Here is a 20,853-nt window from a genome sequence, read left to right as displayed (position 1 = left end):
CCTGAGGCTCTCAGATCAAATGTATTCCCAGTTCTGGTAGCAAAAATTGCGAATAGCACACTTCTCTCTAGGCTCAAGTAGTCTGTTGTCCTGTAGGCCAGCACTGTTTATTTGTGCCGGGAAGTCTCGAAGGTGACCTGCCCTTGGGGGTGGGTTGGTGGCTCTCAGCTGCGGCGGGGAGGTGAAGCTTTGCCTGTGCTTTGGGCAGGCTGTAGTGGTGATAATAAAACTATGTCGGCCGAACTGCTAAGGACTAGGTTGGTCTTATAGGTAAAATTTACTTCTACTATGACTGTCCATCCTAGTCCTCATAGAATAGATGGAGACAAGACAGTGATATTTTATAATATTTTTCCCTCCAAAGGCGAAGTGGTCCTTCACCTCAAAAAGATTGAGAAATCTTTTGTCATATGCTGCCACAGCAGTGCCTGTGGCTTTCAGCACTTGAATTTTGCCACTTTATTTTGTGAAATATCTGTTCATTTCAGTTGTACACTGGGCCGTGGAACACTAGGCTCCTTAGCACACCCTGAATCTGCTCCAGTGTGCCTCCGTGATGGCTGACAGCCCCAGAGACCTTGCCAGGGAGCTGGTCAACACAGTACTTGGAGGAGTAGCAAAAAAGAATGGGCCAGAGCTCTAGCAGATAAAGACATGATTTCAAAGCTGAGACTGAAGCAAGGTTTTCTGAGCCTGGCAAAGGAGGCTGTGATGGGGATTGCCTCGGAGCCGCCTGGGATTTGACACAGGAGAGTTCATGTGAGCAAACCTGGGAGAAAAACCAAGAAGTTGGCTGTGCCTTGTGACAGCCTCCTTAGAGGCTGGAGGTTGAGGTTCTGTAGATGATGTGAGTGGCTTAGGCAAGGTGGAAGAGCCATCATGCTGAAGGGAAATGCATGTATCTTTGGTTTGGTGATTATGGGATGCTAGCATAGATTAGAGTTGCAGGGTCCTAAATGGTTGGGTTATCTGTGCTGACTTTTGCTGAGTGTGATTAGTTGAATTGGGGCAGCTGCTTCCAACTGCCTGCTTCCTTAAATGGGGTGCCTCTTGTAAGGTTGGGTAGCAGGAGGCAGCAATGTTCCAGTTACCTGGAAGAATGTGAGTAATTTTAATCTGCAATACAGTGCAAAGTGATACCTCTGGCACCAGTGCTGTGCAGTGAGCCTTTGCATGGCACAGCGACGAATGGAGCAATAGACTTTGCGTGTAGGGCTGTGAACTGTCAGAAGGCTACCTTGATGGATAGTCCTCATCCTACTGCTGCTGGATGCTGTGGGGATTATTACTCTACATTGCCTGTATGTGGGTTTTATGCATGTAAAAACAGTGAGTCATGAAGTAGGAAGAGCCTTTTACACCATTGTGGGCATCAGATGCCAAGACACGAGCAATAGCTGTCAGGTCTTTCTCAGTAGCACAGGGAAGCCAGGGCTGGGGGGTGGGACTAAAGCTCTTCAGCAGGAGGATATCCTTAGAGCATAGAGCTAGGGCTCAGGCCAGGATCAGAGTAGCAGTGGGTAATGCTACTGCAGAGATGAGTGGTATAAGCAGCAGGTATCACAGCAAGTAGGGTGTTGGAAATCTGAAGCACTGTCCAGAAGGGAAGCATCCATGGAAAGAAAGCGGGATGTGCAGGAAGGAGATGATAGAGCTTTTCTTGTTTGAGCTTAAAGGAGAATTAAGAGGATAATCTGCTGTGACAGCTGCCAGGTATCTACTGTACTGCTGCGTTAGTGATGCACCAGTCCTTTCCTAGCATCCGCGGCTGCCAGCTGCTGATAGAGGGATGCAGCCATGGATGGGCCAAGTGGAGACATTCCCTCCATGCAGAAGAAGGAAGAAATTGGCTTCTGGGGAAAAGGAGAGCAATTACAGAGAGCAAAATACTTCCTTTCTGCTTGGAATAGGTGACTACCAGTTAAAGATAAGCTGCAGTGTTGCTTATGCGATCCTGAAAACCTTCAAGAAAGCAGGAAGTAGCAACTGAAAAAGCTGTTTGTAGTAATCTCATTGCTGAGAGCTGTTAGGTGCTTGAACCCTTGAGGTATTCAAATTGTTCCTGGTGTGTTATTTCCATATTTGAAAACCATCTGAGAAGGAAATTACTGTCCAACTGTCTTCCAGTTGCATTCTTACAGAGGTTGACCGTGCTTCCAGCCTGTGAATGTGTTGCCAGTTACCTCCCTCTTTTTAGTTATTAATTGCTTTATTTGCATTATCTCTTAGTTTTTGCCTTGATGGGGTTTCTCTGCATCGGTCATGAACATATGCAGGTGGCAGGACACGTCTTCAAGCTTTGAATGGTGGTTGTGGCAGAAAACAGTTAAAAGTATCCAAACCTTTGGGGGAACATGTTACTTCCTAACAAACTAGATGAGCCACCTTCTTTTTTCTTTCTATAACCAAGCCAACCCTGCTCTGACCTGAGGATCAAGAGGTCATGAGTTCCCATTTCCCTTTTTGGCTCTTTGTAGCCATTGCTTTAGAAATGAGGAGTCTTTTTGGCTTTGGTATTTGACTGCCACTTGAGAACTAGACTGAGAGGCTCTCCTAGGGCAGCTTTTCTTGAAGTGACCTACTTCTTTCATCTGGCACTGACATCTCACCCAACCAGCAAAGCTGCATGTGCCAAATTATGTGCTTGTTTGGTAGCTCCAGAGTCCAGACCACAATCTTTTCTTAGCATGGGAACCAAACCCAGGAATTGGGGGGGTGTCCCCTATAGTTACCTGCTGCCTGGCAAATAATCCTGGCAAAGTGCACACAACATCTATCCTTAATAATTGGTCTACGCAAGCTTTCGCCTACATCTCACCTAAAGCACAAACCTTTGCTTCTTGAATGTGAGAAGGGTCTGGGTTTACTCTGTCCTGTAAAAGCTTGTGATTACACAGTCAACTGTTTGCTTGCTTTTTATTTAGAAAAAAACAACAAAACAAATCAGTAGTTCAACAATGTAAGAAAGTATCCTTTAAAAACATGTTTGACAGTCAAAAAAAGCCTGTTATGCACTTACAAAAGAATGTGCTGGGTGTTTTCACAAATGGCTGCATGTGTTACTGGCTTATGCCACTTCTGGCAAGTTCAGCAGTTAAGCAATATTGTAAGCAGTGGTGGAGTGCAGGGCAGTAATAGGGAAACTCCCGCTGATGGAGAACTTAAAACTATTTAAAGACTTAAACTGGTCAAATATCTAACTTAAGTCAGAGACAAATGTTGAAATGTGTTAGTTTACAGATGTGGTGTAGAAAGGGATGTCCTTTTGAATCCTGCTGGACATGTTTAGCTTGAAAAGAAAATCAGCAACACAGGTAGATACCAAATCTGTTCTGCAAAGAGCCATTAGCCCCACGGGAATGACGCCTGAAATGAAAACTTCTCCAGCACCATGAAGTACCGCTGGTGGATCCTTCCCCACAAAGAGGTTCAGGAGCAGAAAACATGGATCATCCATCAAGCAAGTTTCCTGAGGTCTTTTACTACTTTTGTATCATTTCTAGTGACAGAAGGTAGCCAATGTGTGCTATATCAGTTGGTTTGGTGTGTTTTTGGAGGGAAGAAGAGTAGCATTGGGGAAAAACATAGTAGCATGAGAGAATTCAGTATTTCTGCAAAATAGACAGGCAAACTAGTCTGCTAGGAAGTATCATAATTAAAAGCAAACTACAGTTGTCAAAATAAATGAACAAAACACAGTTTATGGTACATTAACTTGTTTGCTTACTTGCACATAACCAAATTCTTTTGGATTAGCAATTGGTCTCCCACTCATTAGTGAGCATTAATTAGATTCTATTGTGATACTTATTGGCAAATTTGAGAATAGGGAAAGAAAAGGAAACAAGAATTGTTGGGATGGGGACCAATACACTGCTAAGCACTTGTTAACTTGATCTGAATTTAAAGGCATAACTTAAGCTTTGCTCCATGACAGGGGAGAAACAGCTGCCCGCAACCTGCCAGGACAGCAGCAAATGTGCTGTTGTGTTGTCAGTCACAGCCCAGTTGCTCTGGGATTCGGGTTTGATTTTTTGGAAAATGTCAGAGGTATTGCAGACCCTCTTGTGCTGCCAAACCCAGGCCACAGTCTGCCCTTCACCTCTCCCTGTCGTGCTGGGAGGGGAGTGGTGCAGCTCAGCCCTTTTCGTCTTCCACCCGTTGGAGCTGCAGCTGCCTCCGCTGTTGCTCATAGCTTTCCCAGAAGATACAGAATGAAACTGGGGTGAGTCTTGCCAGCTCCTTCACTGTCTGTGAGGCTGTGAATAGCATTAGTGAAAACTGACTGTAGAAGAAATTCTCATCTTGCTGCTGGGAGAGCTAATGGCTGCGTTTGAAACACTTCCATGCTACCAACACCGGGAACGAAACACTGGTTTGTGTCACAGTCACAAGCCAAATCCCTGCCACAGAGGAGGCTTCTGTGTGTGTGTGAAGGTGGCAGAGGAGATGTTTTAGCAAATGCATTAATTCTTAGAGAATGATCGTGTGGGGTGGGGTTCTCCCCCCCCCCCCCCCCGGTATCAAGGAGGTTTCTCTCTTGACTGGTGAATTTTATATGAGTAAGAGGTACAGGAAAGAAACTGCATAATTTGTTGAACTGTGTTTTAATCAGATGTTAGCACTTCACAGTTCCAGATCTGTGTCTTCCTAGCTATCTCAGGAAGTCTTTTTGGATAACAGTAAAACACAAATCATGTTGCTCTTACCTTTTCTTGCTTTACCAAGCAGGACTCAAACGAGAAGGTCAGCTGCAGTGATACCGAGCCAAAGAGCCTCAGAGGCTTTTAGCTGAAAAAAGAGCACAATGGGAAGGAAACCGTGGTGATGTGATGTAGCAGAAGCTCCTTAGTGTTTCTAGCATCCAGGATGCCAAGGCAGAAGCCGTTTTTTTTTCTTGTACCTGAATGTTATGCCTCCATCTTAGGTAACAGGTAAAGAGCTTGCTCTTCTCTTTGTGAAGCACCTGCTAATCGGTGTCTCCAATGCTTGGCATAGATGTTTGTAAAGTTTGTGGTCAGAGTTTATTCCTTTATATTGGCTTGGTAAGCCTGATACAGTCGGTGCTTTCCTGTATACTTTAATCTAGTCTGAAATGTGCTTCTAATAAATTTGTTCTAAATTTTGTCCCCAAACTCTTTTACTGCTGTTGGAAATATAGATGGCACACATATATTTAGTGATATATTTTTTTGTTGTTTTTTAAAGAGGTTTCTTTATCCAGAGAAAGATGATAAGCAAAAGGAGATTTAAGGAGTTGGTTATGCTTGGTCTCCAGTGCTCCGTTAACTATGTACTGCTGACAAGTTTGGAGGTTACAAATAGCTGTCTTTCATGCTGAACTCCTTATTTTCAGGGTATTACAACCTCATTCTGAAATGCTGAAGTAATTCCAGTGGTTTTAGAAGAGATGCAAGTTAATTTTAGAACTTGTGGTAAAGCAGATTGATTAGTAACTTGGGGTAGCTAGAGCACAAAGAGCGATGGGGTGTCATAACTCTTGAAGAGTCATCTGTGTCTAACTGAGCTCGAGATGATGTCATATCTCAAGCCACTCTGTGATCACTGAAGGCTACGGAGAGGGATTTTCCCATTGTCACAGGGAATCATCTGGGTCAATGCCAGACTGGAACTTGCTTGGCCCTTTTGGTCTCTGGCTGAGAATTTTTTCAGGCATGCTGGAAATATGGTTCATTTAGCCAAGCTTATCAGCAAAGCCAAGTGCTGTGTTAAGGTTAACATTCTTGCGTAAGAGAAGGTTTCTTGCATTATTTCCATGTGAGTATTTTTATTTTGCTGTGATTGATGGTCAGCACTTAACTGTGTGTCTAACTGCCAGGTTGGCTAAGCTAGGCTTGTGAAGCGTCTTTGGTTGTGCAGTGCTGAATGTTTGAGCGCTGAGCTGTCAGGTGCACTGCCAGCTGTTAAAATACAAAGATTCAAATTAGATACCTTTGTACTGAATACAGTCCATAAGGAGTCTTGAGCTCAGGTCCTTGAGATAAATTGGGCAGAGGAACAGTTAAATATGAAGTTCTCATGTGCTGTGAAAGCACTGAAGCTACTCGTCTTGGTCCAGTCAATAAGCAGAAGGGTACAGGTGAAACTCTTCTGGGGTATGCACTGCAGCATCATCCTTTTGGCAACATTTGGACTCAGCCAGGCTTTTATTTTTGTGCCTATCATTGAGAACTTAAACATTGAAGAGGGACATAATTGCAAGAATATTATATTAGGATTAATCTAATAAATGCCGTTGGAGTTTGGATTCCTAAAACTCATTCACTAGGGCACATCAGTTCCTATCTTGATCTAGTCTCTAGGACTTTTTTAAGCTGACTTTATTCTGACTTTTTAATCTGACTTTATAAAAAACAAAACTGAGACCAAACTGATTTTGAGGAAATTACTAGACCCTGTAGAATTGAGCAGAGTGCTGCCGGCCTTCTAAAATTATGCTTTCAACCTCTGTACTGGGAATATCAAGTTGGGACTTTTCCACAATCATTTAAACTCGAAGCACGCAGCAAGATTTATCTGCAGGAACACGTAGTGTGTTCTTTCCTTTCTACCCCCCCCCCCCAACTTTTTATTTCTACATGATTGTGCCCTATTGGATACAAGACAAACGTACTCCCTCCAGAAGGCTCTGCGATGCAAAGAAGAATAGAGATCTGCCCTCCCCATGGTGATAGAATGCCTAAATAGTAGCCAGTGTGAGCAAAGGAGCTGGAGTAATGGTAGTTTAACCACTAAGAAATATATTCAAAGGGCTATCAGTATTAGAAGAAAATCAGCTAAAAATAAGTCTGCCCCTTCCTAATGTTATATGGTGGGTAGAAGGGAAATATTTATCAATTTTCCACTTTTCTTCCCCCATTATTTGATTTAAAAATTCTTATTGAATGGTGTAAGGGGATTGTCATCAGCCGGGTATGTAACCAAGAGTATTTCTTCCACCCAGTAAAACCACTTTTATAATTGTCTGTCCCGTCGCTTTCTAGTACTGAAAATAGCCTTTTTCCTGCAGAAGGATGAAGAGTGCTGCAATGTGAGATCTCGCTTGCAGAAAAATATGTGCCTTTGTTTTAAAGACAGCAGTAAAAGGATTTGTTTTGGGTGCTAAATATGTCAGCATTATAAAGAGCCAGCAACCCACTTTGTTTTTAAATGTTTAAATAATTGTTCGTATGCTATGCCTTCTTGAATTATGATTAATTATACAAGTCACAACTTGGTAAGAACCAACCCATGAATGAAATACTATAGTCAGGGGTTTGTTTTTCTGCCTTTTTTTTTTTTATTTTGAGGTGGGTTTGTTTTTTAAAGGCTGGCTAAGAGGCCAGCTGGCATTATTACAGAGTAATACGGGAGAGCTGTGAGCATTGAGGAGGCACAGCGTGACGGAAGGCAGCCAGAAGGATTAAGGTATCTTAGAACTTCTTTGCTACAGGCTTAGTCTGGTGGCAGAGGGAACGCGTAATTCTGCTTTATTTTATCTGTGGCGTGAGATGAGGGAAGGGGTAGGAGTTTTGCCGCCACTGTGGGATGGGGGCAGCGGAGCTGGTGCCGGGCTGTCGTGGAAGTGCAGACAGAAGAAATGGGAGGGATGTTTTAGGTCACCTTTTTCCTAAAGCTTCCCTCCTGTGGGTCTGTTGGCATAAAAGAATAGTGAATGGGGCTGTTTGAATGGCAAAGGTCTCGAGGGAGGATTTGGAGTAATAAAAGCGCACACTGCTCATGCACACCACTTCAGTGTTAATGCTGGGTTGACAGAACTCTGCAAATATTTTAAAGTATTTTTACTGGACATTCAGGGACTACTGTTGCCTCCTGTTTTAGACAAATGTCCCATTTAATCTGTAAGACGATAGTCTACTTTTTATTTATTCTCATTTTTTTATAAGCAACAAAATTAAAGCAGTAGGCATTTATATTTTTGAGATTTGTTTGTGGAAATTCAGGAGAGACTTATTTGTTTGGATTGAGACTCAAACCCCAGCAATGTCAGTCTGCTTCAGGACTTGGTTTTATATTGCAGGTGTCATTGATACCAACTTGCATAAACACATACATACATATTTACACACTTAGATATACACATACATGTATTTATGGATGTACATGGGTATATAATTTTGTGGGCCTTCACTAAATATAATAATAAAAAAAGACCCAAACTGTAGTTTGAAGTTTTTCAGATTTATTCTAAGAATCTAGGTGTGAAGTTGACGGTATCACTTTAATACTTGCACTGACAGTATCTCTTAAATACTTCCCGTATTCGGTTTTAAAACGTAAGTACTTGTGCCTCTTATCTTCTGCGGCCACTGTTCTAAGGAAGAAAATCAACCTTCTTTGTAGCTATTTTACTTTCAAGGTATTGAGCTCTTGTGCCCTAATCTCTCTTGGAAGGGATTGTAGGAAGTGAAGTGCTGACTTGCTGCCTGTATTTAAATCCTCTCTGAGAACTTTTAATCTTTTTTTATTTAATATTTTTAAGTCTGTTTGCAGCACAACACTACTCACAACTGCAGAGACACTTGCGTTTTAGGAAGGCGAGTACAACCTGTTTCATGATGATTGAGATCTGGATGCTGGTGTATTTAGTAAGCCCTCAGGACAGAGGTTAGCTGGACCTTAGGAACAGCCCTTAAATACACATGCATTCACCTTGTATAAAGCTGCTCGTACTTCTGGAAATACCTCGTTCACAGCAGGTGTGCCAAAAGGCTTAACGCTGGCATTACATAGTATTGGGTTGACTAACGTTATTGCCTTAGCTGAAGTGAACTAAGCTAAATGCCACCCAACCCTTCTAGCACTGTTTACGAAAGTAATTTGAGAAAACTTTGAGACCCAACAGGCAGTGGGCACATCCTGAAATGGTGGCAGATGAGCGTGGTTGCAGAGGGACACTGTAATTCCTCACATTTCTGACTTTGGAAATCCTTGCGTTTTGCCTTACTATGGTCAAACTTTTTGGAAGGAAATTGTTCACTTTTCCCATATTTCTGGGATATTCCTGAATTGGAGCCTTGAGTGTTTTATCATATGTTTGCTTAATTTCTAGGTCTGAGGTTTTTGAGTTGTGGGTTACTGTCTGTTTTTTCAATTAATGTCTGTTGTTATGTGGCAAATATTTTTATTCTTAACATATGTGTACTTAATAGCTAAGCATCCTTTAGTGCAGTTTAACTGGCCAAAACCATAACAAACAGCAAATGCTTTTATTAATTTTTTTCTTCTCTTCATTAACTTGCCATAATTGGTGCAAGATGAGCCTACACCTTAGTAAGAGGGGGAAGAAAATTGCAGCTGGCAAGATTAAAGCCCAGTCTGCAGTGAGTGTTGATAAGATAGATTTGAAGAGGGAGGCCATGTTGTCACTGTGGCACTGTTAAATCTCTCTCCCCAAACAGTTGCATGTAAAGCTCCACCTATGTGGCTAATCACGTTTGCGTTGTTGAACATTTCCATAGCACAGCAGTGCTCGCGGTGCTGCTTTAGATTAAATTAGCTGCATACTGTGTTGAATAGATAGCATTTTGAGTACCAATGTGTCAAATGATACAGCCAGTATAAAGTGACTGAAGCAGCATCTTCCTCTCCCTTCCTCAAACCTGCAGGCCTGTCTCCAGGAGGCTATTTAAACTCATTAGAGTCAACAGCTTAGTAGGGCTGACCAGAAAAGGTGATCTGAAAATATTTTTTTTGTCTGTTGGAAGAGACTGTTTTACTTGTAGAAGAATATTAATTTTAGAAAGCAGCAGTACCCAAAATCACTTTGTCTTTTACAGAGGGAGCGCCTCACTGTTTTTTCTGTTGCACAGTAATTTTGTGATCAAGCCCTGGATGTACAGTTCTGCATAGACTAAAATCTGGAAGTAGGTTATTAAAGAGAAGAAGTGGTTTTCTTGCATAGATGCTTAGGTCCTAATTAGAGATTATTTTTTTTTATCTAGACAGCAAGGGAGGTGGTGCAATATGAGAAAGGTGCACTTCTGTTCATGCAGCAGTAGCACGTGCTCCTGGGGGTATTCTTTCTCAGATGGCTGACAAGGGGATATCTCTGTGTTTGCACACCTATCTTCAGAGCATGCCTGGGATCTCGGCAGATTGTGGATGCCTCTTGTTGTATAGAGGCAAAAATAAATATACAGTTGTGGCGGCGTGTGTTGCTGGACAAGGTGAGTTTGTTTACAAAGCACAAGCCTCTCTATGCTGCTTGTTTTGGAGGGTGGGGAAGAACTTATTACAATCAGTTTGGAGGAGCAGATGCCTCCTAGACCTCTTTAATAGCTCTACTGACTGCTGCTCAGATGGACAACTGCCACTGGTTTTCTTCTTAGTACGTTTGCGGTGTCATGACTCAGGCAAGCAGATTCTCAATTATTAATGACTTATCTACAAAGAAAAATAATTAAAAACAAACCCAAAGCAATAGAGCACTTAATTAAGAGTTAGTGGTGGAGTTTCCGCTGTCTCTTAATGGAAAGCTTCCAAGAGCAATTTTACCTTCCAGAAAGAGTACCCGCTTCAGCATGCCTGATTAAAAATGCTTCCTGTGTAAACCAGAAGCTGGATCATACTTTTAGGCAGGCAAATAAACTTATTGATTAGACACTAATTGGAGTTCTGCAAAGTGGAAAGGAGCCTGTACGTATTTCGGAGACTTCATGTAGAGACCTGCATTAGTGTTGTACTGTAGATGATCCCAAGAGCAGCTTATAGGAGGCCTAAGGAAACTTTGTCCCAGAAATGAGTTGACATTTTGGTCCTCTATCTGTTATGGCATCTCTTGGTATCCTGTTGACTTATGAACTCCCTCAGGCGTTTCAGCAGTGTCACTGTTACTGTCCTTGATGTAGTACCATAGACTTTGTTGATGTCCGTCCCTTTTCCATGTCTTCGAAAGCAATCTGTAGCAAATTTCCCCCAAAATAGAAGGAAAATCCAGATGTCTTAAGTAGAACTGAGTTTTTCTGAAAATGCGAGTTAGCAGTTCGTACTTGTGAGGCAAGATGTAAATCCCTCATGGAAGAGCTGTGTACGCAGTGTGTGCGAATGGGTCTGTTGGGCTCTCCAAGAGGCTGCATCCAGGCTGGCTCCCGCCTCCTGCCCTGCTTCCCTGGCGTTTCCTCCCCCAGCAGGTCTCTGAAGCTCTTCCAGTTTGGAGAGCACAGCCCTACCAAGTCTTGCAGCAATAAGACTTGCATAAATAAATAGCTGTCTGGGTCTCACAAATTAAGTGGTCTCTGTTCATGGGGCCAGAGACCATGATCAACTGCTTTAAAAAAAAAAAGAAAAAAAATTAAATAAAATCAGCTTATTGCAGCTAAACTGAATTTCCGAAGGTGTCTATTTCCTCACATCTCTCTTGCTGTTTGGTTTTGTGTGTTGCTGTATGCTTGCTTCTTTCCTTCAATGTCTTCCTCCCTACCCTGTGTTTCTGTGGCTTGTTTTTTCTTTCCACGCTAGCGCGTGGTGTAGACTGTCCTCGCTTTTGCAGCCCTGTTGTCCTGTTCACCTTCCATCTGTGAATGTGTCTGTAGTTACTGAGCATGCATAAACAGCAAGCACACTAAGTAAGTGTCTAAATGTAATTTGGTAGCTTGAAGTAAGAAGCAAAACCAGCAGGATGTGACCAACAACTGCTTTGCAAACCAAATGGGTGAGTGTTGTGTTAAATGAAGTCACAGTCTTTTCTCTTATTTTTTTCCTTATTTTAAAGTGCTGGCAGTTTCGGTACTGGAGGGTTTTACTTTCCCCATGGTCCTCTGTATGCTATGGTAGCTGGCAGTAACTAGCTGATCAGGTAAATGATCTCAAGTCCTGTCCTGATGTCGTTACTGTCTGTGGTGTTTTTGTTTTGCTTTTTTCCCCTCAAGACATAATACACTGGAGGAGGGCTTTAATTTAATTACTTGGAAAGAAGAGTTGGTGAGTGGTCACTCAAGATCTTTAGAGGGTTTTAACCTCCAACTCGTTAGTGTGGCTCGAGATGGAGTCATCAGTGAAAACTGAGCGGGCAGCCTTTTACAATCAGTGCAATCATCTGCTTTAATTATGTTACTTTATGTTCCCTATACAGAAGTAAGTAGCCAAAATTAAATTTTATAAGGAAGCTGTTAATGAATCTTAAGTCACTCAATTTCTGCCTTTTCAGTTAAATTGGAGATAATAAATAGCCGAAACCTTGGCAGTGTCTGATCTAAAACTTGTCTCTGGCTGAACTGTGCTTCCTCAGAGAATTAATGAGCAGAAAAATTATTTAAGCTGCGAGTTTTCTGTCCTTCCTGCTTGAGTTGTGTGGGTGTCAGAGGCTGGATGGAGGCGTGATGTCCTTTAGATGGATGGGTAGAGAGAACAGCATTTCAGAGACGTTGGGCTCCTTCTGGTTTGCGTCAGTGGTGGGCCCAAAATCAGTAGCAGAGAACTGCAAAAGGGAGACTTATGCCTTAAGGGTTGTCCCTGCCTGCAAGGTGATTTTGGCAGCAGTGGTATCATGGCATTCATGTCCACGCTGCCTTTCCGATTCCTCATTCGGTGTGTTTAGTTAATAAGGTTTTGTTTTCTCTGAAGGCTCAGCTTACCCCAGTCTTTCGGCACATGCAGGCAATCGGTTGCCACAGGTAGCAAGGCAAGCACCTTCTGAGTGACTTTGTCAGAGGATGCATTGCGTCGGCTTTCCACAAGCTGAGATATCTTGCTATTTTTTCTTTTTGCTTTTTACTCTAGGTATTCTTTGAAACTTAGGTATTGATCTATCAAACCCTGTATGCTCTGAGTTTCTGTAAACCACCTTTGATGGGAAAGCTGAACAGGGCTGCTGCTGGTGTATGCATCTCGTTGACTAAAATGTGGCCCTCTATTGAGAACAGCAAAGACTAGCATGTTCTCCCTCCCCCGAGGCAAATAAATACCTTTTGACAGTTAACTTGCTAACTGTGTATTTGTGCATTGTGTTAAGCATGATTCCTGGCGTACCTAATTACGTTGAAATAGCAGATAAACAGCTCTTTATACTGACTTGACCAAAAATATTTTTGTTGCAACTTTGATTTATAAGAATGTGGCATTTTTTTTGAGGTGTTTTTAAACAAACATATTCTATAACTGCAGCTGTATTGTTCATAATACAGCTTTGAAAGGGAATTGTTGATTATTATACCCTTAAAACTACAAAACAAATTTCAGTCCATTTAAGAAATTCATGTGTGTGATAAAAGCAGTCCAGCTGAAAGCATGCAGTGTGGCTGTTCCTTCTCATATGTAGGATGTTTATCAGAGTCGTGGTGGGGTTTTTGGGCATTTTTTTGTCTCTGTGTTTCTGTTACTGAATGTTAGGAAGCTTAAGGAAAATATCATCTGCATTTTTAACCTTGCTGAACAGCCAGCCTGCTCTGAAGCTCCTGATTAGTGCAGAATTTGATCAGAAAGCATGATTGAGAGTAGCAGCTTGTCACTGTGTGTGATTAATGACAGCTCCACCTGCCATGGAGCTTCCTAAGTGGTAACAGCAATCCAAACTGGAGTGTCCTCTTCACTGAGTCGCAATTCAGGTTGCAGATTTATTCCCTTGTCTCCACCCCCCACCTCCAAGACTGTGAAGTCGAAAGAAATTATCAGAAATACCTGTAAAGATTTAGGATTGCAACAGCAAACTGCTGGCTGGTGTGGTGAAATATAGTGGTGCAAAGAGTGGGGCAGATGTATTGGTGGTTTTGGTTGTGGGTAAATAGAATATATAAATATGAGTATGCCATGCTGCTCCCAAAATGGGTGCTGCTAGTGCAAGATGCTGCGCAGAATTAGTTCGGGTGCTCTCCCTGTGCCCAGGCAGGCAGTCCCACCAGCTATCCTGGCTGCTCTGACTAGATTTTAGTCATTTTTCAGGCTAGTTCTGTACTAATTCTCAGTGAGAACTTACTACCTTTTTTTTTTTGCATTTATTTTTCAATACTTAAGTCAAAATTTAACATCTGCTCCCCAGCACCTCTCCCTGCTAAGCTCCTGTTTGGCTTACACTCTGACCAAAACCCGTACAGAAGTAGGAGCAAGCCTGTATGTCCTACCTGGCTTCTGAGACCAAACCAATCTGGTACTATACCTGGAGAAATAAAGGTACTGGGAATATATTCTGCAGTAGTTGATGACTTCTGCATGAATGAAGTCTTGCAGATATACTTAGTCATCCTGATGGGTCTCACTAATATTATTCTGGAGTGGAGTCTTTTACATTGCTAGTTGTACAAACCACAGCCTAGATTATAGGGACCTGCCTGGGGAAAGTGTGTATCTCTCTGTAATTGGCAAAGAAAATAAAACTCTGCTAAAAATGAAACTATGAAAGTATCACTAGTGGTAAGTAATGTGCTTCAAAATTGTATTGGTGAGAGCCTCCTCCCTTGTTCTGATGCCTCAGGTAAACACTCTAAATAAATGATGCTTACAGTTTTGTAGCTGACAGATCTCAAATAAAAATACTTGGGGGGGAAAAAAAACAAATTTTTTTTTCCTGGCATTCAGCACCAGCTGCAGGTGGCTTGTCCTGGTAAAGCAGGTGATGATCATGGTGAAGCACAGGGTAATAACAACATCTTGTGGTAGGAAGCACAGGCAGGCTGGGGGAGGTCTGTAACAACGCTGGAGGTCCGGAAGAGAAGAATTTGAGAGGTGGCTGTGGCGGATTGTGAGGGTGACTCAAGCACATTCTAGCATTGATCGCCTTTCTTAAAATAAAAGCTGCTTGCATTTGTGGCAGTGAGGGTGGGATTCGTCTCCCCTTACTTCAGACATCTAAGTTTAAGCTCCTTGCCCCAGGGTGCCTGCACAGTCAGGAGAAAGAAATAGATTGCCCTCTGAATGTGCCTGTTTTGAATATTGTAGGTGCTGAGCTTAAGCTGGGGTTAGCTTTTCTCTCGGCCGGTTTGTGCTTATGACTTGTTGCTTTATTGTTAACCTCATGAAGTTCAACAAGGTCAAGTGCAAGGTCCTGCGCTTGGGTCAGGGCAGTTGCCAGTATCAGTACAGACTGGGTGATGGACTTGGGGATAATGGTAGATGAAAAATTGGGCATGAGCTGGCAATGTGCGCTTGCAGCCCAGAAAGCCAATTTTATCCTGGGCTGCATAAAAAGAAGCATGGCCAGCAGGTCGAGGGAAGTGATTCTCCCCCTCTACTCTCGTGAGACCCTGCCTGGAGTACTGCATCCAGCTCTGGGGATGCCAGTACAAGACAGACATGGACCTGTCAGAGTGGGTCCAGAGGGATGGAACACCTCCCCTGTGAGGAAATGCAGAGAGTTGGGGTTGTTCAGCCTGCAGAAGAGAAGGCTCTGGGGAGACCTTATTGTGGCCTTTCAATGCTTGAAGGATGCTTTTACAATAAAGATGGAGAAGGCTTTTTACCAAGGCCTGTAGTGACAGGACAAGGGGTAACGGTTTTAAACTGAAAGAGGGTAGATTTAGATTGGGCATAAGGAAGACATTTTTTATAGTGAGGGTGGTGAGAGACTGGAACAGGTTGCGCAGAGAAGTTGCGGATGCCCCATCACTGGAAGTGTTCAAGGTCAGGCTGGATGGGGCTTTGAGCAACCTGATCTAGTGGAAGGTGTCCCTGCCCGTGGCAGGGGGGTTGGACCAACCTTCAAAGGTCCCTTCCAACCAAAACCTTTCTAAGATTCTCTGACAATGAATATGGGTGAGATGGATCCCACCCTCTGTGCCAAGACTGAGGGTCCAACTCTCAGATGGCTTGTGCTGCTAGGGGTTCCTTGCCAGCCATAATCTTCATGTACGTGCTTAGATGAGTTCAGAGAAAACCACTTTGGTGTGGTTTGTGGTTGCTCTGGGTGTAGGGCTGCTGCTGCCTTCATTGCAAATTCAACCTGAAATTTTCAGCTCTGGCTGCTTCCGTGCTGCTGCTTCCAGCCAGCCTCCCTGGTGCTCTCTGCTGGGTAAAAGCTTGACACTTCTTTTTAAACAAAAATATCAGTTTCCAGCGCATCTGTTTTGAATGCAATAGGAGAGACTGTGTGTGCAAATAGTTGTTCCGGCTTGTGTCTCTGTCTGCAGTGTGAATTAACATCAGTGTTTTGTCTTAAAAAAAGAAAATGTTACCACATTATGTTGTTACATGCCAGTATAACAGCCTAATAGGACCACTGCATCCAACTTTTCCCCTCTCTCTCTACTTATTGTGGGAAATGCTATCAATTTAACTAATGAGGAAGCCAGAAACAGTAACTTGCAAAGCATTTGTATTTTGGCAGTCTGGTGTCTCTACAATATACAGGCCTGTCTCCTAGTCCTTTGGTTTTAGGAGACGATACGCTAGTTATTTCCATTTCCCATCCTTACCACAGAGTCTGAAGAGTAACATCTCTCAAAATGCAAGCATAGAACGTAATGTCTGGAGAAATATTTGATCTGATTTGCCTTAAAAATATGCATTTGTGGGGAAGGAAATGCTAGAAGGTGTTTGGATGGTAGGAGCTTTTATGGTGCTTTTATTTATAGGTTGGCATCACTAAGTATATGAGCACATCAGCTCATCCTTTGATTTGAGGTGTTAAGGAAGTATTTCTGTCCCTAACTGGATTTGGGGCCTGCAGGGAGACTGTGCCCAGGATCCCACAGACCTTGGTAAAAGAGGCAGCGACAACCCAGTCCTACTGAGTCTGAGTCCTGTTCCCTACCAAGCTGTTTGGAAACAGGACACGGAACTTCTTGAGTGTGCAGAAGAGCATGGCTTTGAGACACCATGGGTGTGTGTTGGTCCTGACAAAGTCCAGGTGATCCTGGGTAACAGCATCATCTGGCCTGTGGCAGTTCACTGTGCAAGTTGCTTGCTTGCAGCATGCTCAAGGGAATTAAGCTTGGAAGAAAGCAGTTAAAGATTTACCTTATTCCCTGCAAGCTGAGGATACAGCTGGGTACTCTGCCTTGCTGACACATGGTGACTTGTTATGGTGTGATGACTTGATCAAGGATCTGAGTGATCAGAGAAATTAAGTCATTTATACTGCAAGGCTAATAATATTTTAAGTGGTGTGAAACTGGTGGTGGTTGTGGGTTTTTATTCCTTTCTGGGTATGTCAGTTTGAGCAGTTGTGCGAAATGAATGGTATTTATTTAGTTGATACCGAAATATATTCTTGGTCTCTAATTTTGATAAATCTCTTTCCTGATACATAATTCAGTTACTGCCTTAAAGGTAGAAAGAGCTTTAAGTGTACCATTGTTTACTTCTATCAAAGCAGAATTTTACCTGCTGACCTAGGAAGGACTCTTAAGATAAAGGTAGTTTTGCTGTACATGAAATACTGTTAAACTTAGATAAATCTAAACAGAATGAATCTGTACATTGCGAAGTCCAAGTGATGTGCAGAAAATGTAGCATAAGCATATGCTTAAGTTGCAAAATAAAAATTAAAAGCCCTTGGTAAAATTGCTTAGCCTATAACTCAGGAACCAGATGCTTAAGTTGTTTAGAAGCAAAAAAAATATTAGCTTTAGTTTCTAGAAAGTGGAAAACAGGTATTACCCTAACTCTGCTGTCAGAAAAGTGACTGTAAAAAGGTGATGTCTTGCTCAGCAGGTCTGTTTCTAGCCTGTATTTCAGGGTTTATTTTCCTTATTTTCTTTTCTTCCTTCCTCCTGATGAATGCTTTTGCTCTTGTTGGTTTTGCAGAGCTAGCACAGTGTTGATTGAGGGGGGCTGGCAGACGCAGCAATTGGAATTATCAACTGCTTTGCCAAATTCTGCATTGCTGACAGCTGTGCAAGCCCATTGGGGACAGTGGCAATGTGCAGGTGTCCCTGTGCATGGGCTTGGCTTGTGGTCCTGGTATTACTGGTAGTGATGGGCAATAAGAAAAGAGTCCAGGATGATTCAGGAGTGTGTGGTGGGATTGGCAGGGAGGAATGTTGGGAGAACATCTCTGTTTTGTAAACTGAGACTTGAGATAAAAGTAAATCTGGAATATCACAAGGGCCTCTTAAAGTCTTTTTTTTTACCTCTTCTTCCCCTTCCCCTCCATATCCAGTCAAAGGAAGTATCGTTTTCAGTCTACTTAAGAGAGCTGCTTGCTTGGAGTATGGGAAAGAAAAATAGAAAAAAGCTAAAACTCTAGTTTTTTCTATATGGAATATTCCCTTTTGTGAAAATTACCTTAAAGCAATAAGGCTGCAGAACAAGATCTCTGTGAATTCAGGCCATTTTGTGCCTTAAAGATTTCTCCCTCAAGAAGCAAAGAAAATAGTAATAAAAATAAATCCAGCTATCCAATTAAATATTGGAATTTTGAAAACTTAGGCGTAGCAATTAAACAGAGCCCCTTCCTCCTTTTATTTTTTCCGCCTATTCTAAACAAGCCCAAAGCACTTTGCCAGCTACAAATGGAGGTCATACAACACAACCCAGTCCCTGTGGTCATTAGCCAGAAAACTGAAATATAGATGTCTCTGGGGCAAAACAAAGTAGTTTTTAAGTAGGACACAACTTCAGGACAGGAAAAGGATGTCATCGAGCTGAGCTGAGATTTTCAAGGTAACTGAAGAAGTTGAGCCCTTAGATTGTAACTTTAAGGGTCTGCACACAGCTAGCAAAGGGACTGCAGCCTTAAATATGCATTTATTGTCGCATTTACCTCTGTCAGTGCCGCTTTCTCGCCACATCTGCCCCTTGATACATGGGGTTTGGTTTGTAGCATCCCATTTTGGAGTTGTTATTTAGAAGTTCTGTTGTTCTTCCATTAAAATGTCATGGGAAGGCTGAAGGACTTTCTCTTCAGGCAAAGCATAGGAATTTTTTTCTTAACTTGGAATAATTTCAGTGCTGTAGTGACTGGGGAAATAAAATAATCCCGCAGAACTTGTCAAAATGGAAGCGTAAACAGAAGCTTTGAAAGCCCATGTTTCGACTGGAAAAGAAAGCACCTTCTCAAGCTGTGATGGCTGATAGGGCTTTACAGTATTTTGACCATAAGTGCTCTAAATTGTATAAAAAAAAAATGAAAGGAAATGGTTTTTCAGTAATTAGTATTTTTTAAGACATTGTTTTTTCTAGATTCTATCATCTCACTTAAATACAGTTCCATTAACTTACCAATATTCAGTTGTAACAATTACAATTGGTTTTATATTTTTTTTTAGCCTACTGTATTGGGTTTGCATGGCAAGGTTTTGGTAGCAGGGGGGCTACAGGGGTGGCTTCAGTGAGAAGCTGCTAGAAGCTTCCCCTATGTCTGATAGAGCCAATGCCAGCTGGCTTCAAGATGGACCCGCCGCTGGCCAAGGCCAAGCCCAAGCCCATCAGTGATGGTGGCAGTGCCTCTGGGATAACATATTTAAGAAGTGGGGGGTGGGGGGGGAACTGGGCAACTGCAGCTGGAGAGAGGAGTGAGAATATGTGGGAGAAACAGCTCTGCAGACACTAAGGCCAGTGAAGAAGGAGGGGGAGGAGGTGCTCCAGGTGCCGGAGCAGAGATTCCCCTGCAGCCCCTGGTGAAGACCATGGTGAGGCAGGCTGTGCCCTGCAGCCCATGGGGGTTCATGGTGGAGCAGATATCCACCTGCAGCTCATGGAGGAACCCATGCTGGATGCCCAAAGGAGGCTGTGACCCTGTGGGAAGCCTGTGCTGGAGCAGGCTCCTGGCAGGACCTGTGGCCCCATGGAGAGAGGAGCCCATGCTGGAGCAGGTTTGCTGGCAGGACTTGTGACCCTGTGGGGGACCCACGCTGGAGCAGTCTGTTCCTGAAGGGACTGCACCCCATGGAAAGAACCCATGCTGGAGCAGTTCATGAAGAACTGCAGCCCATGGGAAGGACTTGCTTTGGAGAAATTTGTGGAGGACTGTTTCCCGTGGGAGGGGCCCCACGCTGGCACAGGGGAAGAGTGTGAGGAGTCCTCCCCTGAGGAGGAAGGAGCAGCAGGGACCCAGTGTGATGAAGTGACCACAACCCCCATTCCCCATCCTCCTGTGCTGCTGGTGGGGAACAGGTAGAGAATTCAGGAGTGAGGTTGAACCTGGGGAGAAGGGAGGGGTGAGGGGAAGGGGATGTTAAGATTTGGTTTTTATTTCTCATTACCCTACTCTGATTTGATTGGTAATAAATTATTTTTTTTCCCCAAGTTGAGTCTGTTTTGCCCATGACAGTAATTGGTGAGTGATCTCTCCCTGTCCTTATCTTGACCCACGAGCCTTTCGTTATATTTTCTCTCCCCTGTCCAGCTGAGGAGGGGAGTGAGGAGGGGCTTTGGGGGGACCCTGGCATCCAGCCAGGGTCAACCCACCACACCTACAATAATGGTATCCTACAGGTTGCAGAAGAGCACCCAAAGATGTGGCAGGGAATATTTCTAATCGAAGTGTGAGGCAGGGAAGAGCTATCGTTTGGGACCTGCACAGCTTCTAAAGCTTAACTGCATTGCTGTGAACGTGGGATTTCTAACAGTCTTCTTGTTCTGTTAAAGGATTTTTTTTTAAACTGTTGATTACACCACCATCTGGGGACTTGCAATAACTTTCAAAAGTGTGACAAGTAGTCCCTGTAGTCACTCTGTGTAGACAAATGCTGTTGGAGATGTGGCGAAGCTCGTGTGTGCAGCTACTGCAGGGTTGTGGTATGGTTGACATGAATTTAATGGGACTCTCTGGCAAGAGTCCTTGCAAAACTGATTGTGTGAGACCCACTTAAAAAATGATGGTTTTGCTTGTTGGGATGCATATGGAGGAGATGCTGTCTCTCCAAAGTGAGGGATCAGGCAGGGTTCTTCATGACTTGCTTTGTACAGGTGCTGCCTTCTTCTGTTTCTACCTTAGGGTATCAGTTTAGTGAGCAACCA

General features: G+C 43.1%; 1 protein-coding gene across 5 annotated transcripts in view; it reads left to right on the top strand.

Annotated features, from left to right (window-relative positions):
* Positions 1–20,853, top strand: part of KLHL29 (kelch like family member 29) — a 403,118-nt gene that overhangs the window by 19,522 nt on the left and 362,743 nt on the right. Inside the window, exon 1 of one of the 5 annotated variants that reach the window (XM_072858449.1) lies at positions 4,208–4,225. The exons of the other annotated variants lie outside the window; for them this stretch is intronic. The gene's annotated coding sequence lies outside the window, so the exon portion shown is untranslated. Of the gene's footprint in view, positions 1–4,207; positions 4,226–20,853 lie in introns of those variants that run through there. 5 annotated transcript variants of the gene reach the window in all.

This window comes from Ciconia boyciana, chromosome 3 (assembly GCF_034638445.1).
Source record: "Ciconia boyciana chromosome 3, ASM3463844v1, whole genome shotgun sequence".
In the NCBI taxonomy this organism is placed as follows: domain Eukaryota; kingdom Metazoa; phylum Chordata; class Aves; order Ciconiiformes; family Ciconiidae; genus Ciconia; species Ciconia boyciana.
The sequence above is the reverse complement of the archived record's forward strand: the minus strand, read 5'-3'. Positions and strand labels throughout refer to the sequence as shown.